The sequence below is a fragment of the Narcine bancroftii genome, chromosome 3, assembly GCF_036971445.1.
Source record: "Narcine bancroftii isolate sNarBan1 chromosome 3, sNarBan1.hap1, whole genome shotgun sequence".
Taxonomy (NCBI): domain Eukaryota; kingdom Metazoa; phylum Chordata; class Chondrichthyes; order Torpediniformes; family Narcinidae; genus Narcine; species Narcine bancroftii.
This window is the reverse complement of record NC_091471.1, coordinates 45,048,900-45,061,955: the sequence shown is the minus strand read 5'-3', so window position 1 is coordinate 45,061,955 and position 13,056 is coordinate 45,048,900.

Here is a 13,056-nt window from a genome sequence, read left to right as displayed (position 1 = left end):
TGGTTGACTCCCGTGGGTGCATGTGGCACTGCTTGCTAGGGAAGACTTCGACTTACACGGTCTCTCATATTGTCCTATCTTTCCGCATCCCAAACAGATGGCTTCTCTCACCAGGCAACGTCACCGGGGGTGCTTCTGACGGCCACAGATGTAGCACTTTGGCTGTGGCAGTGACGGCGATGACAGTGGAGTCGGGGCCTCCCTGTATGGAGGCAGTCTGTGACACCATGTCCCAAATGGCTGCACCTGTGGCCCATATGTGAAGGGCCCTTTGTTGGCAGTGATGGATTCTGCATTGCAGTGGGCTGAATCTAAAGTCTTAGTGAGCTGGAGGGTGTCTTCCTCTAGCAGTCGTTGGTGGATGTAATGGGACCTCACCCCAGCTACACAGACGTCCTGCATCCGCTCTTCCACATACTGCTCCACCAATAACGGGGCAGGGATTTTTCCCCTGCATTCTCACCCCAGATCATGCAGGACCCGAAATAAATCATCCAGAGTCTCACTGGGTTGCTATTTTCTCAAGGCCAGGTTTACCCCTGGTCTATAGAGATTGCGGAGCTCGGTTATGGCTGTGGAGTAATTTGTGGAGCCCCTGATTGCAAGTATGCATGGTGGCCGAGCCGTGCTTGCAGTAACTTGAATTTCTTCTCATCAGAGTCCATGAGGTCCTCAGAAGCTTCCAGGAAGTCTGTGAAGCACTCAATCCACTGCTCGTACAGCTCTAGTGCTCCAGGCATTTGTGGGTCAAGATCTAATCTGCCGGGTCGCAGCAGTTTGTCCATCTTGTGTGGAAAATTTAAAGTATGATAAATTGATAGGATCTATCAATGACTCCAAAGCCGTGGAGAGAGGTACGATAGGCTTTATTATACTTTAGACTTGTAGCTGGCCTGATTCCAAATGCTCGACTGAGGACAGGGAGAGGGAGATCGACCTTTATTCCAGGGTCACAAGGGGAGGAGTTACCAGGGAGCAAGTCACCAGTGGAGGATGGGCCAGCTATCACCACACCTGTGTAACATCATTATTTGATCCAATTTTGCGGTAAATTTGTCAACTACCAGGTCCAGCAGCAAACTAAATAATTGTTAATTAATTTGTCTTCCTCACAATCTTTAGTAATTTATCTGTTGGCTCTGTCCTTTCTTTAAGAAGCCTTTTACCTTCATCCAGAAGCATTCAGTTGGTTCAGGACTTCACGAAGAAACTCAGCCAAACCTAAACTTTCTTCTCCATATGCACTTTTCTTTGAGATTCTCTCAACAAACCACAATAAGCCTGAGTCATAGATGTTAACGATTCCTTCCTAGCCTAGTCACAATGCCTCTGTTGGTCTTTCTGATGAGGTCACCTTTCCCAGTTTAGAGTCAAATCCAAGGATTTGTTAGTCCATTCAGACCATAGCTTTATCAAGCAAAAAATTATGGGGATCTGTAGACTGGGATATTGAGTAGTAAGCTGGTGAAGTTGTGACTTTGTAAATAATTCAATCACACATTAATACCACTTTCAGTTCTGGCTCTTTGGTTACACAGACTGGTGGAGAATATCAGAGAAGCAGGTGTAATTAAATTACAAGTCACAGATGAGTCCACATACTATTTGCCCACTCTTCCGGTTAAATAAAGAAAGCCTGGAATTAAGCTGCTATTAGTGGGCAAAATTAAACTGGAGAAAGCTCCATTATTCCGGTTACAATTAATTTCAACATTTCAATACTTACCTTTGTTCATAATGGAAGGTAAAAGGTTAAACCATTAAGTGAGAGTGAGACTGATAGATTACAATAACATTTTTTAATGCAACTGTAGGGGCAGCAATGGTATCATTAGTAATTAACATGCAGTGCAGTAAACCATGTCACAAGCACTTTTAGACAAGAACTACATCTGTCAGCCCAAATACAAACTGTGTACACAATGTCCAATCGAGAATCTAGTTAGACAGCTAACTGAATTAAAAAACAAAAAAATCTACAGATGCATGATAAATGCACAGGATGTAGTGTCACACATGAATGACTCCTGCAAGCCAAATGACAGATGTATTTCCTCAACTCCAGGCCAAACTCTTAGCATAAACCAGTGTTCATTTATCAATAATTGTGACTTAATTTCATTTGGCAGTGGTGTAGGTTGCTCAACTTCCTTTCCAATGGACTAACACTAATTAAGCTTAGGACATGGCTTTCTGATTATCAATGCCATCTCCGAATGTCTTGTTTATTTGCTGTTTTTAATGGATGTCAAACCTTTTTTGTCTTAAATGTGCAAAACATAATGCTTCAAAAACAAATATTTTTGTCAGGAGATTGGAAAATATTCATTCTTTTCATTTGAAGTGGTAATTCCCTAATGATAACACATTGGGTTTCACCTGAGAGCTCAAGTTTCTTTCACTTTAAACAGGTCTTGTCTATTCTTGATTTTTTTTTTGTTGAAAACCTTGCAAATGATCCTGCAACAAGTTAAGAAATAGGAACAGTTTCAACTCAAGCTGAGATACGAACTAGGAACCTACTTTAGGCAGAAAGACAGGTTTGCATGGAATATAAAATGGGTGAATGGTCAGGGTTCGAATTATAAGCAAGAACTGAGATATAATTGGTGAATGTGTCTTTAATATAATGAATTTTATTTGGCCTTTCAGTCATTGTTTAAAACAGATTATATAGATATGGCCATCAATTATACACCTCTTTATGAAACCAATAGAAATGGAAAATTATATAATGAACAAATGAATCAAAATTCTTCATTCTGCATTTACAAGCAAAGTGAAAATTATCTCTAATACGCAAAGTGGAATATGTTCCAATGAGATCGGAAGCCCTTCAGGCTTTTAGAATCATGTTAAGTTGAGAAGTTCAAAATTTGTGCCCAATATCATTAAGATAAGAGTCATCTGGCGTGCAGTCGGGATGGGATATTGGAATATTCCAGTGAAAACTGACACACATATATCGAATTGCCGATCAATGCTGTGGAAGCAAAAGTCTGAAGAATAAAAAAAATATGGAGTTGATTTTTTTATATATGGGGAATTCTGCCCAAGACAATTAAATAAAGTTCAAGAATTAGTTCTTCTTCACTTTCTATTTTCCCGTATAGCTCACACCTCCCCCTTGTATAATTGGAAACATCTTATGGAACTTGTCCAGCTTCACCGAAAAGGAGCAAAACAAACAATTTATTCTTCCTCCGAATAGGAAATCCGCTTAATTCCCTCTCTCATATCCATTTTGTTTCGATTTTGACAGTGATAATGAGGTTATTCGTATATATTTTGAACAATGTGCATATGCATTGGAATTCAAGATCCCATTATTGTCATGCAATAAATCCACAGAATTTGTTGGTTTTTGCCTGCCGTAAAGGCATTCAAACAGGCACCACTAATCTTAGCCTTCTGCCCCTAACGAAGATTGAAAGAAAAGAAAAAGAGAGTCCAGAGACACTGAGCGAATGTGGATTCACCTCCTGTGCACCCACAGCTACTGCAGCTGCTTGGCCTCCTGTCTGCTCCATCTGTGCATCTGAGCTCCAGTTTCGAACCTTCTGAACACACTGAACATCTTCTATGCACGGTTCGATGAGAAGAACAGGCTGATGTCGAAGAAAGCTCCATGTTCCCCTGATAAATGGGCCCCCTGCATAGCACAGCCAAGGTGAGGAGAACCCTGTCCAAGGGGAACACATACAAGGCTGTGGGCCAGACAACATACCTGGTCAGGTACTGAAAGACTGCACAGACCATTTAAAGGAGGTCTTTACAGACATCATCAACACCTCACTGCAGCAGTCCATCATCCCCATGGGTTTTAAGACAGCCACCATCAAATTGGCACCAAAGAGGGAAACAGTAACAAGCCTCAATAACTACCACTCTGTGGCACAGACTTCCACCATTAAGAAATGCTTTGAATGTCTGGTGAAAGAACCCCCCCCTCCCCCCACCGCCCCCCATCAAAGATCTCATCCCAAAGACACTGGATCCATTTCAATTCACCTATAGAAGAAACGATTGCACTGATGATGCTATAATCTTGTCCTTCCCTTCTGTGCTGGCCCATCTGGACAACGACAGCTTATTCGCTAGGCTGCTGTTCATTGACTTTAGCCTGGCAACAGTGGCAGATTAACTACCACCCAGGCACCTAAGCTGAGCTTTAGTAATGCCCCCCAGTGTTGGTGTTATGGGAGAGGGGAAGCATTCATGGGCCATGCATACCCACTCATCGATGTGTCTGCACTGAAATTGTGCCCCTGTCCAAACATCTAACTCCCACCTTTTTGATAATTTTATCAAGTCAAGCTTTCAAAGCTTCAGGGTCTTCCAATGCACCAATTCCCACCACAGCCCAGGCACCAACACTCTCTCTCCCCCCCCATCCACCCCCACCTGGTCCCTGCTGATGTCTCTCTAGTGCCGCTGCTTCCAGACCAATCAATGCTGAATGGTGCAACTCCACAGCCACCATGGCTTCATTGCCTTGAGGGCCCAGCAGCACCCCAAACCCCACGGCCCTCTCACATCGCTGCTTCTGATCTGTGCCTTCCCTCCTCTGTGGTGCAAACGTACTTTTAGGCAGGGCTGCCATTTTGCAGATCCGAGCAGAGGCCCCACACCGAGCCTTGACGGTACCAGAGGCGTCACGATGGCGCACAGTGCTGCTTCTTCTCCCCCTCCCTCACCCCCCTCACCTGCCTGCTGCTCTGCCCAGGTTGCATGCGGCATAGCCTAACAGCAGATGCTGGTCACCAGTCACCTGATGATTGACCGAACAGCGAACCAATGGAAAGAGAGCTCAGTGCTGGCCTGGCCAATGGGAAGCATGGAGGGGAAGGGCCCTGCTGACAGAGTAATCCAGGTTAAAATAGTAATTGTGCCCCAGTTTTATCTTAGAACTAACTGTGATCTGCATATTAAATTTCCTGCCACTTGAAAATGAACAACAACAGACCCCTTGATATGAAGCTGGATCTATCTGTGAAGTCAGCCGACGTTAACGACCAAATAACCGATCACAACCACATTAAGGTTTCCTTAATGCCAGATCAAGCCAAGAAATTGAAGCAATAGTAATCTACTCATAGCACTAGTGTTAAGAGTGGATCATATATTTATTTCAAAGAAGCATGATACATGAAAGCCAAATCAGTTCAAACAATTTTATTAACATTAGTTTTCTCCTACTCTCACGTCTCACCCCTGTGCATCTGTATTTGAATAGAAAATAAAATTTCCTGGTGTATGGGTTATTTATACTTGCCTACGTTGTGATTATAATTGTTAGAATTAATGCTATAATGACAATTGGGTACATAGTTACGGACAGAAGGGAGGCAATGACAGGCATGTGCATTTCCCTGGTGCTGGCACTGGCAGAGCGGTTCCAGCTGTGTGGAAGATTATGGGTAACGAAGACAGCCATTGATTTCACATTGGGCCGCTGCCGCCCTGTGAGTGGGCTGTTATTTTTTTTAAAATTTCAGTCAATAGGTGAAAGCCAATCGACAGGAGCATCGAAAGCTACAAATTGTCTGAAGAGGAACACAAAATCATTGAAGACCCCTGCTTACAACATCTTTCAGCTACACCAATCAGGAAAGAGATATAGGAGTATCAGAGCCAGAACCACCGGGCTGAGAAACAGCTTCTTCCCATGGTCAGGGACAATGCACAATGATGAAATGAACTGCTCACACTAACTCTACTATTGACTAAACAACATTTATTGATTTTATATTTATATGTATATTTGTCCAGCATATATTTGTCCATGTATATTTGTCCTGTGTTTTGTGTTATGTCTGGCTGTGTACAAGGACTGCTTAAAGAAATCTCTTGGTGCCTGACACAGTGACCACCGCCATTGGGCTGATATCACCTCCAACCGTGCATCTTGGCACCTCACAGTTCGGCGGGAAGCAACCTCCTTTGAAGAAGACCGCAGAGCCCACCTCACTGATAAAAGACAAAGGAGGAAAAACCCAACACCCAACCCCAACCAATCAATTTTCCCTTGCAACCGCTGCAACCGTGCCTGCCTGTCCCGCATCGGACTTGTCAGTCACCAACGAGCCTGCAGCAGACGTGGACATACCCCTCCATAAATCTTTGTCCGCGAAGCCAAGCCAAAGAAAAGAAGTATTTGATGATTTACACCAAGAACTGGGGAATGCTGGTTTGTTGGGTTATACTTATGCATTGCATGATAAATAAATTTGAACTTGAACAATAACTCTTCTTGCTATCGGCACCCTCAAGATACCCTGTCCTGATACCTGGCTCTAACTCATTAGTCTCCAGCAGTCCATGCATCCTGTGAGTCCCTTAACCACCAGTTGCCAGCAGCATATATCCTGTGTGAGCCCTTCAATCACCAGCCTCCATCAGCCAACAGCATGTTTGAGTCCCTCAGACTCCAGCAGCCCATAGCCTGTGTGAGTCCCTCAGCTGCTAGACCCCAGCAGCCTGCAGACTTTGTGAGTCCCTCAGGTGTCAATCTTCAGCCTGTGTCAATCGCTCTGCTACTGGTTTCAAGCAGCACAATAACCATGTGTGAGTCAGCCACCAGTTGCCAGCCACCAGCAAACTGTGTGATCCCCAGGAACATCCAACTGCCAAGCACTGATGGCACCATCTTGGGCACAGGCCTTCATCATTTCATAGATGTTTTAAAAAAACACCACCAACTTGTTCTACAAGCTGTTTAAAACCAGTATGGGGCCATCAGCATCACGACCAGGCAGTAAGACCCTGCAAAGAAGCACTTTAGCTCTGCTCTCCCAGGTCCGCGTCAACACCAGTGCTCCCATTATAGCAGCTCCGGCAGCGTCACCAATATTTTATACTTCATACTTTCTGCAGCCAAATAGGTATTGCATAGTGTAAATATATCAAATAAAGAGTTAACAAATACAAAAACATCTTCTTTCTTTGGCTTGGCTTCACGGATGAAGATTTATGGAGGGGATAAATGTCCACGTCAGCTGCAGGCTCGTTTGTGGCTGACAAGTCCGATGCGGGACAGGCAGACACGATTGCAGCGGTTGCAAGGGAAAATTGGTTGGTTGGGGTTGGGTGTTGGGTTTTTCCTCCTTTGCCTTTTGTCAGTGAGGTGGGCTCTGCGGTCTTCTTCAAAGGAGGTTGATGCCCGCCAAACTGTGAGGTGCCAAGATGCACGGTTTGAGGCGATATCAGCCCACTGGCAGTGGTCAATGTGGCAGGCACCAAGAGATTTCTTTAGGCAGTCCTTGTACCTTTTCTTTGGTGCACCTCTGTCACGGTGGCCAGTGGAGAGCTCGCCATATAACACGATCTTGGGAAGGCGATGGTCCTCCATTCTGGAGACGTGACCCACCCAGCGCAGCTGGATCTTCAGCAGCGTGGACTCGATGCTGTCGACCTCTGCCATCTCGAGTACTTCGACATTAGGGATGAAGTCGCTCCAATGAATGTTGAGGATGGAGCGGAGACAACGCTGGTGGAAGCGTTCTAGGAGCCGTAGGTGATGCCGGTAGAGGACCCATGATTCGGAGCCGAACAGGAGTGTGGGTATGACAACGGCTCTGTATACGCTTATCTTTGTGAGGTTTTTCAGTTGGTTGTTTTTCCAGACTCTTTTGTGTAGTCTTCCAAAGGCGCTATTTGCCTTGGCGAGTCTGTTGTCTATCTCGTTGTCGATCCTTGCATCTGATGAAATGGTGCAGCCGAGATAGGTAAACTGGTTGACCGTTTTGAGTTTTGTGTGCCCGATGGAGATGTTGGGGGTGGGGAGGGGGTGGCTGGTAGTCATGATGGGGAGCTGGCTGATGGAGGACCTCAGTTTTCTTCAGGCTGACTTCCAGGCCAAACATTTTGGCAGTTTCCGCAAAACAGGACGTCAAGCGCTGAAGAGCTGGCTCTGAATGGGCAACTAAAGCGGCATCATCTGCAAAGAGTAGTTCACGGACAAGTTTCTCTTGTGTCTTGGTGTGAGCTTGCAGGCGCCTCAGATTGAAGAGACTGCAATCCATGCGGTACCGGATGTAAACAGCGTCTTCATTGTTGAGGTCTTTCATGGCTTGGTTCAGCATCATGCTGAAGAAGATTGAAAAGAGGGTTGGTGCGAGAACACAGCCTTGCTTCACGCCATTGTTAATGGAGAAGGGTTCAGAGAGCTCATTGCTGTATCTGACCCGAGCTTGTTGGTTTTCGTGCAGTTGGATAATCATGTTGAGGAACTTTGGGGGGCATCCGATGCGCTCTAGTATTTGCCAAAGCCCTTTCCTGCTCACAGTGTTGAAGGCTTTGGTGAGGTCAACAAAGGTGATGTAGAGTCCTTTGTTTTGTTCTCTGCACTTTTCTTGGAGCTCTCTGAGGGCAAAGACCATGTCAGTAGTTCCTCTGTTTGCGCGAAAGCCGCACTGTGATTCTGGGAGAATATTCTCGGCGACACTAGGTATTATTCTATTTAGGAGAATCCTAGCGAAGATTTTGCCTGCAATGGAGAGCAGCGTGATTCCCCTGTAGTTTGAGCAGTCTGATTTCTCGCCTTTGTTTTTGTACAGGGTGATGATGGTGGCATCACGAAGGTCCTGAGGCAGTTTTCCTTGGTCCCAACAAAGCTTGAAAAACATAGATAAGCAGTAAATATTCACATTTATAGTTCAAGAACGAAAAGGCATTGCAATCGTGCAAACAGACTTTTTTTGTGGTGTCGATGCAGTGCATGATTAGTGTAACAAGGGGAGATTCAAAAACCTGATCGCTGTTGGAGAGAAACTCTTCTTGAACCTAAAGGTGCTGGTCTTCAGGCTTCTATATCTTCTGTCAAAAGGTCGTACTGAGAAGAGGTCGTGACCAGTGTGGTGGGGTTCCCTTTTGATGTTGGCAACATCTCACATAGATGGGAGGTTTAAGCCTCTGATGTACTAACTATATTTGCTAACTAGCAGCCTTCTGTGTTCCTGGGCACTTGAATTCCAAACCACACTGTGATTGAACCAGTTGGGATACTTTCTTCAGTACACCTGTAGATGTTGATGAATTAATAGAACCATTGGAAAACCTGTCTGGTATTTCATGTGCCCTATTAATTTCATACTGCTAAAACCAAAATTTGTTGTTACCTTATCAACAGTTCTTGATTTGTCCCTTGGTGTTGTTCTTCATTTCCGTTTCTCAATACTTTTTTTATTCAACTACATTTTGGAAGTATATTTAGCAATAGGAAGCAGGTGGGTCTCTGTTCTAACTCTTAACATTCACAACAATTTCACAGTTTAACACAAAATCACAATAACTTTTCAAATATGTGTGCATGTCAACAAAAAGTGTCAGACCAGAATATCAAGCATTGCAGGCAGCGTTGAAGTTCTGAGCCATGGCGATGACATATATGCCTCATAATCCATGGAAACAACTCAATCCTAGCGGAAGACATGGGAATGCCATACCTTACCATCTGTTGGAGTTTACATTATGATGTGCTTCCAAAATTATTCATCATCATATTATGTTTTGGACCTAAGTCCCATTGGAATGACTTTGAACGAGCAGGTATTGTTTTTCCCCAGTTTCATTCACTAATATTTTGTTGAGAGCTGTGATCTCAATGACAACCCCAAGAATTGTTTCCACATGGAATATGAGTCTGCTTGTAGACTCCGATTGTGTCTGCTCTATTTTGCATTACAAAATAGAGGTCATCCACTGTCCTGCAGAAAAAGAGAGAGAAAACATTAAAACTACGTTCATTCATTTATTTAAAGTATTTAATTTGTTTTATAATTGTCAGTGTAACTTTAGCTTTTTTATGTTCCTGGCAGCAAAGTGAAAACAAGGTAGTTCTCTGTAACAAGGAAGGTGGGGTGGGAATGGATAGAACAAATGGAATATCTCTGATTGGTAAAGACCAAATTAGAAAATGTGCTGGTTAAAATCAGTTTTTGTTTTTCATGTTGTGTATTAATAACAGGGTTGTGGATACGTCCAACAAAATACAAATCCCCTATTTATGATGGTCAGACTTACAATTTTTCAAGGTTACGATGGTACAATAGAGTGACTGTCATTATTTACTTTCATGTAATATGTTAAAGTCAATGATGTTTCCAAATAAACATTGATAATTCCTCTAAGGTGAATTCTTTGTAGCCTCCTTGGTCAATCACTTATTTTAGTTCAGTTAAAAAGCTTGCAGGGACTGATACAATGCTGTCGGGAGATGGAGAGGCAGTGGGATCAGTGTGGGGACTGATGCAGCACTGTCGGGGGAGAGCTGGGCAGTGGGATCAGTGTTGGGAATAATAAAGGTCTGTGGGGAGAGAGTGGGGCAGTGGGGTCACTGTGGGAATCGATACAGCGCTGTCAGTGTTATACAAGGAATACCTGTATTCTTTATTGACTTACAATATTTTTTGACTTACGATGGGTTTGCCAGAACACAAGCCCATCGTAAATTGAGGAGCACCTGTAAATGAAGGAGAAAAGATCAGCTAAAATCCCATTTGATGGCTGATAGAAATGTCCAGTTCTGACAGAAATAGAAAGAGCAGATTACCTAAAATCAGAAAAGATGGAGATATCTGAGGAACCGGAAGCCTGGATAAGATGATTCGATACAAATTTAGCATAAATGTTTACAACTTGACGTCTACATGAGATGCCATGTGTTCAGTCCATTTAATTCCAACTTGTTAATTTCTCCCTCTTTTTGTCCCCTCTCCCAAGCATGACACTCACATACCCCTTTAAAAAGTGAGCTAGAATTGTGGAATCACAAATCTGGAAAATCTACCATCAGATGGGGTGACCATTCCTGCTACAAAATGTTGACATTGAGACTGGATTAAATTACATTTCTCACACAATTAAATCAGCTGTTGATTTTCACCATCTAAGCTTATCCAACAAAATGGCCCTGAGTTTGAGTCAGTATTGGGAGTTGCTTTGAAGATAGCACATGTATTCTGGCTAAAACTGAGATGGACCTTCTCAAATGGCTTAGGAACAAAATCTAGGCTGGCTCTCAACTGAAATTCAAAATTCAGCTGAAATGCCCTGTCTGCTCTCTGAGATGGATAGGATAATATCATCAACAAAGAGGGACAGAAGAATTCTCTCTCGTGTCTGATCTTTTTTACCAATCCATCTACTCCATGTTTCTGTATTCTGAGGTAGATAATGATCCGAATGTGGGACTGACAGGCACTGCCCAGGTGGGCTGCTAGTATTACACATAGCAGAAAGGTGGCTAGTTTAGATGATGCTTTGCTTAGTGTCTGCTTGTTTTTACTAAGGCGATTCAAGATTCTCATTACTCCCCTGAATGTTTTTTCCTACATTTGCAAAGTCAAAAATTAGAGATTCCCACAAGTTGGTGAATATTTCACTTTTTTTTTCCAAATATATAAATTATTACCTTGATTCCCCCACCCCCATAATCTCTTTCCATGTCAAATCCTGGGCTAAGGTGCCTTTTTTTTGGGGAAATTGGAGTTATCTACTTGAATCAAATGGCCTGCCAAAGCTAGGAAGTTGGCCTGGTAGAGAACGATGATATTAGCTTATTTATCTTAGCAATGGATTTGGAGCATCTTTGGAGACATGCTTCAAGATGTGCCTTGAGATATCTGCTGCTGGTTGTCAATATTCCTGACACATAGAAGAGGTTGGGGTTCTGCCCCAAGATGATGCTGGCAGATTAGAAGCAGCAATGAATTTTATATCTGGCTTTGCTTGTACAGTGGCTTTCAATGGATGGGCAGGGGCCCACATATTCTGGAGCCCTATCAAGAGTCCTCAATGGAGCAGCATTTTACAACAGAAGGCGGTTATTCACGGAATTTATTTTGTTTGGTGCAGGACTATTTTGCAAGGTTTAATGAATGAATCAAAGATTATTTTGGAGCTGGATGTATGACTATGTGTGCACATGTGCAAATTCTTGAAAATTGTCAAGGTAACTTATCTTGATCCCTGGGATCCACCAATGAGAACCAAGAGCAGGAGAGAGCTTAATGAGAGTGATGCAAGGTGTGTCTGCCCAGGAAGCACTCAGAATAACTTCTCTACTGAGATTCTCTACTAGACATGAGTTTTCTCAAGCTCACTGTACATTCCAGTCTCACCACCATGTCCACATCTCAAAATGTTGAAAAGCCGTGTGTCAGCTGAGAAAGAATGGGGCCTCTGGAGGAGATTTGCACTGAATTTCTAAAATTTGACAGAGTTATTTCATACAAAAATTCAGTCCCATCTCTCACACCTGGGAAAAGGACATGCCAGGAAACATCAGAGAAGTTGCAATTGTGACATTTTCAAGAAGGAATATAGCCTGAGTTGTGGTATTTATAGAGGTGTCTTCTTGCCTTCTGTTTCAGGGAAAATTATCACGAGGGTTCCCACCAACATTCTCCTTCAAGTGGCTGAAGTGCTGGCAGCAGAATGAAGTGCATCTTCAGTCCATCTATCTACCTTGATCATCAGTGCTTAACTACTCTAAAAAATGTGCAGGAATTATCAACCAAACCACAAGGTCTGTTTTGAGTTTACAAGATGGTTTGCTTTTTTCAATTTACCATGCTGCAAAGTCTTCCCTAAGTAATTCATTCTAGATTTTCTATATCGTATCATACATTTTTCACTGGAGTACAGCAAAACCACAGCACAAAGTGGCAACTATTCAGCCTGCATCATCTCCACTTCCAGAACCCAGGTCATTCCAAGTACAAAGGTAATAGACGCATTTGCTCAAAGATTAACCTCGAAGTCATTGATCATTTGGTCATTGATCAGACATCTATCATTGAATGAATAGTGAAACAGATTGTGCCGACATTATCAAATTGCTCATATTGACACATATTGGATTTCATTTAGAAATCATAGAGTCATATAACACTACAGAGCATCTAGTCTGTGCCAAACTGTTATTCTGCCTAGCCCCATTGACCTGCACCCAGACCATAGCCCCCCACAAACTCCTCACCTCCACTTACCTATCCAAAGTTTTCTTAAATATCAGCATAGAGCCCACATTAACCTTTTCATCTGAATCAGAAT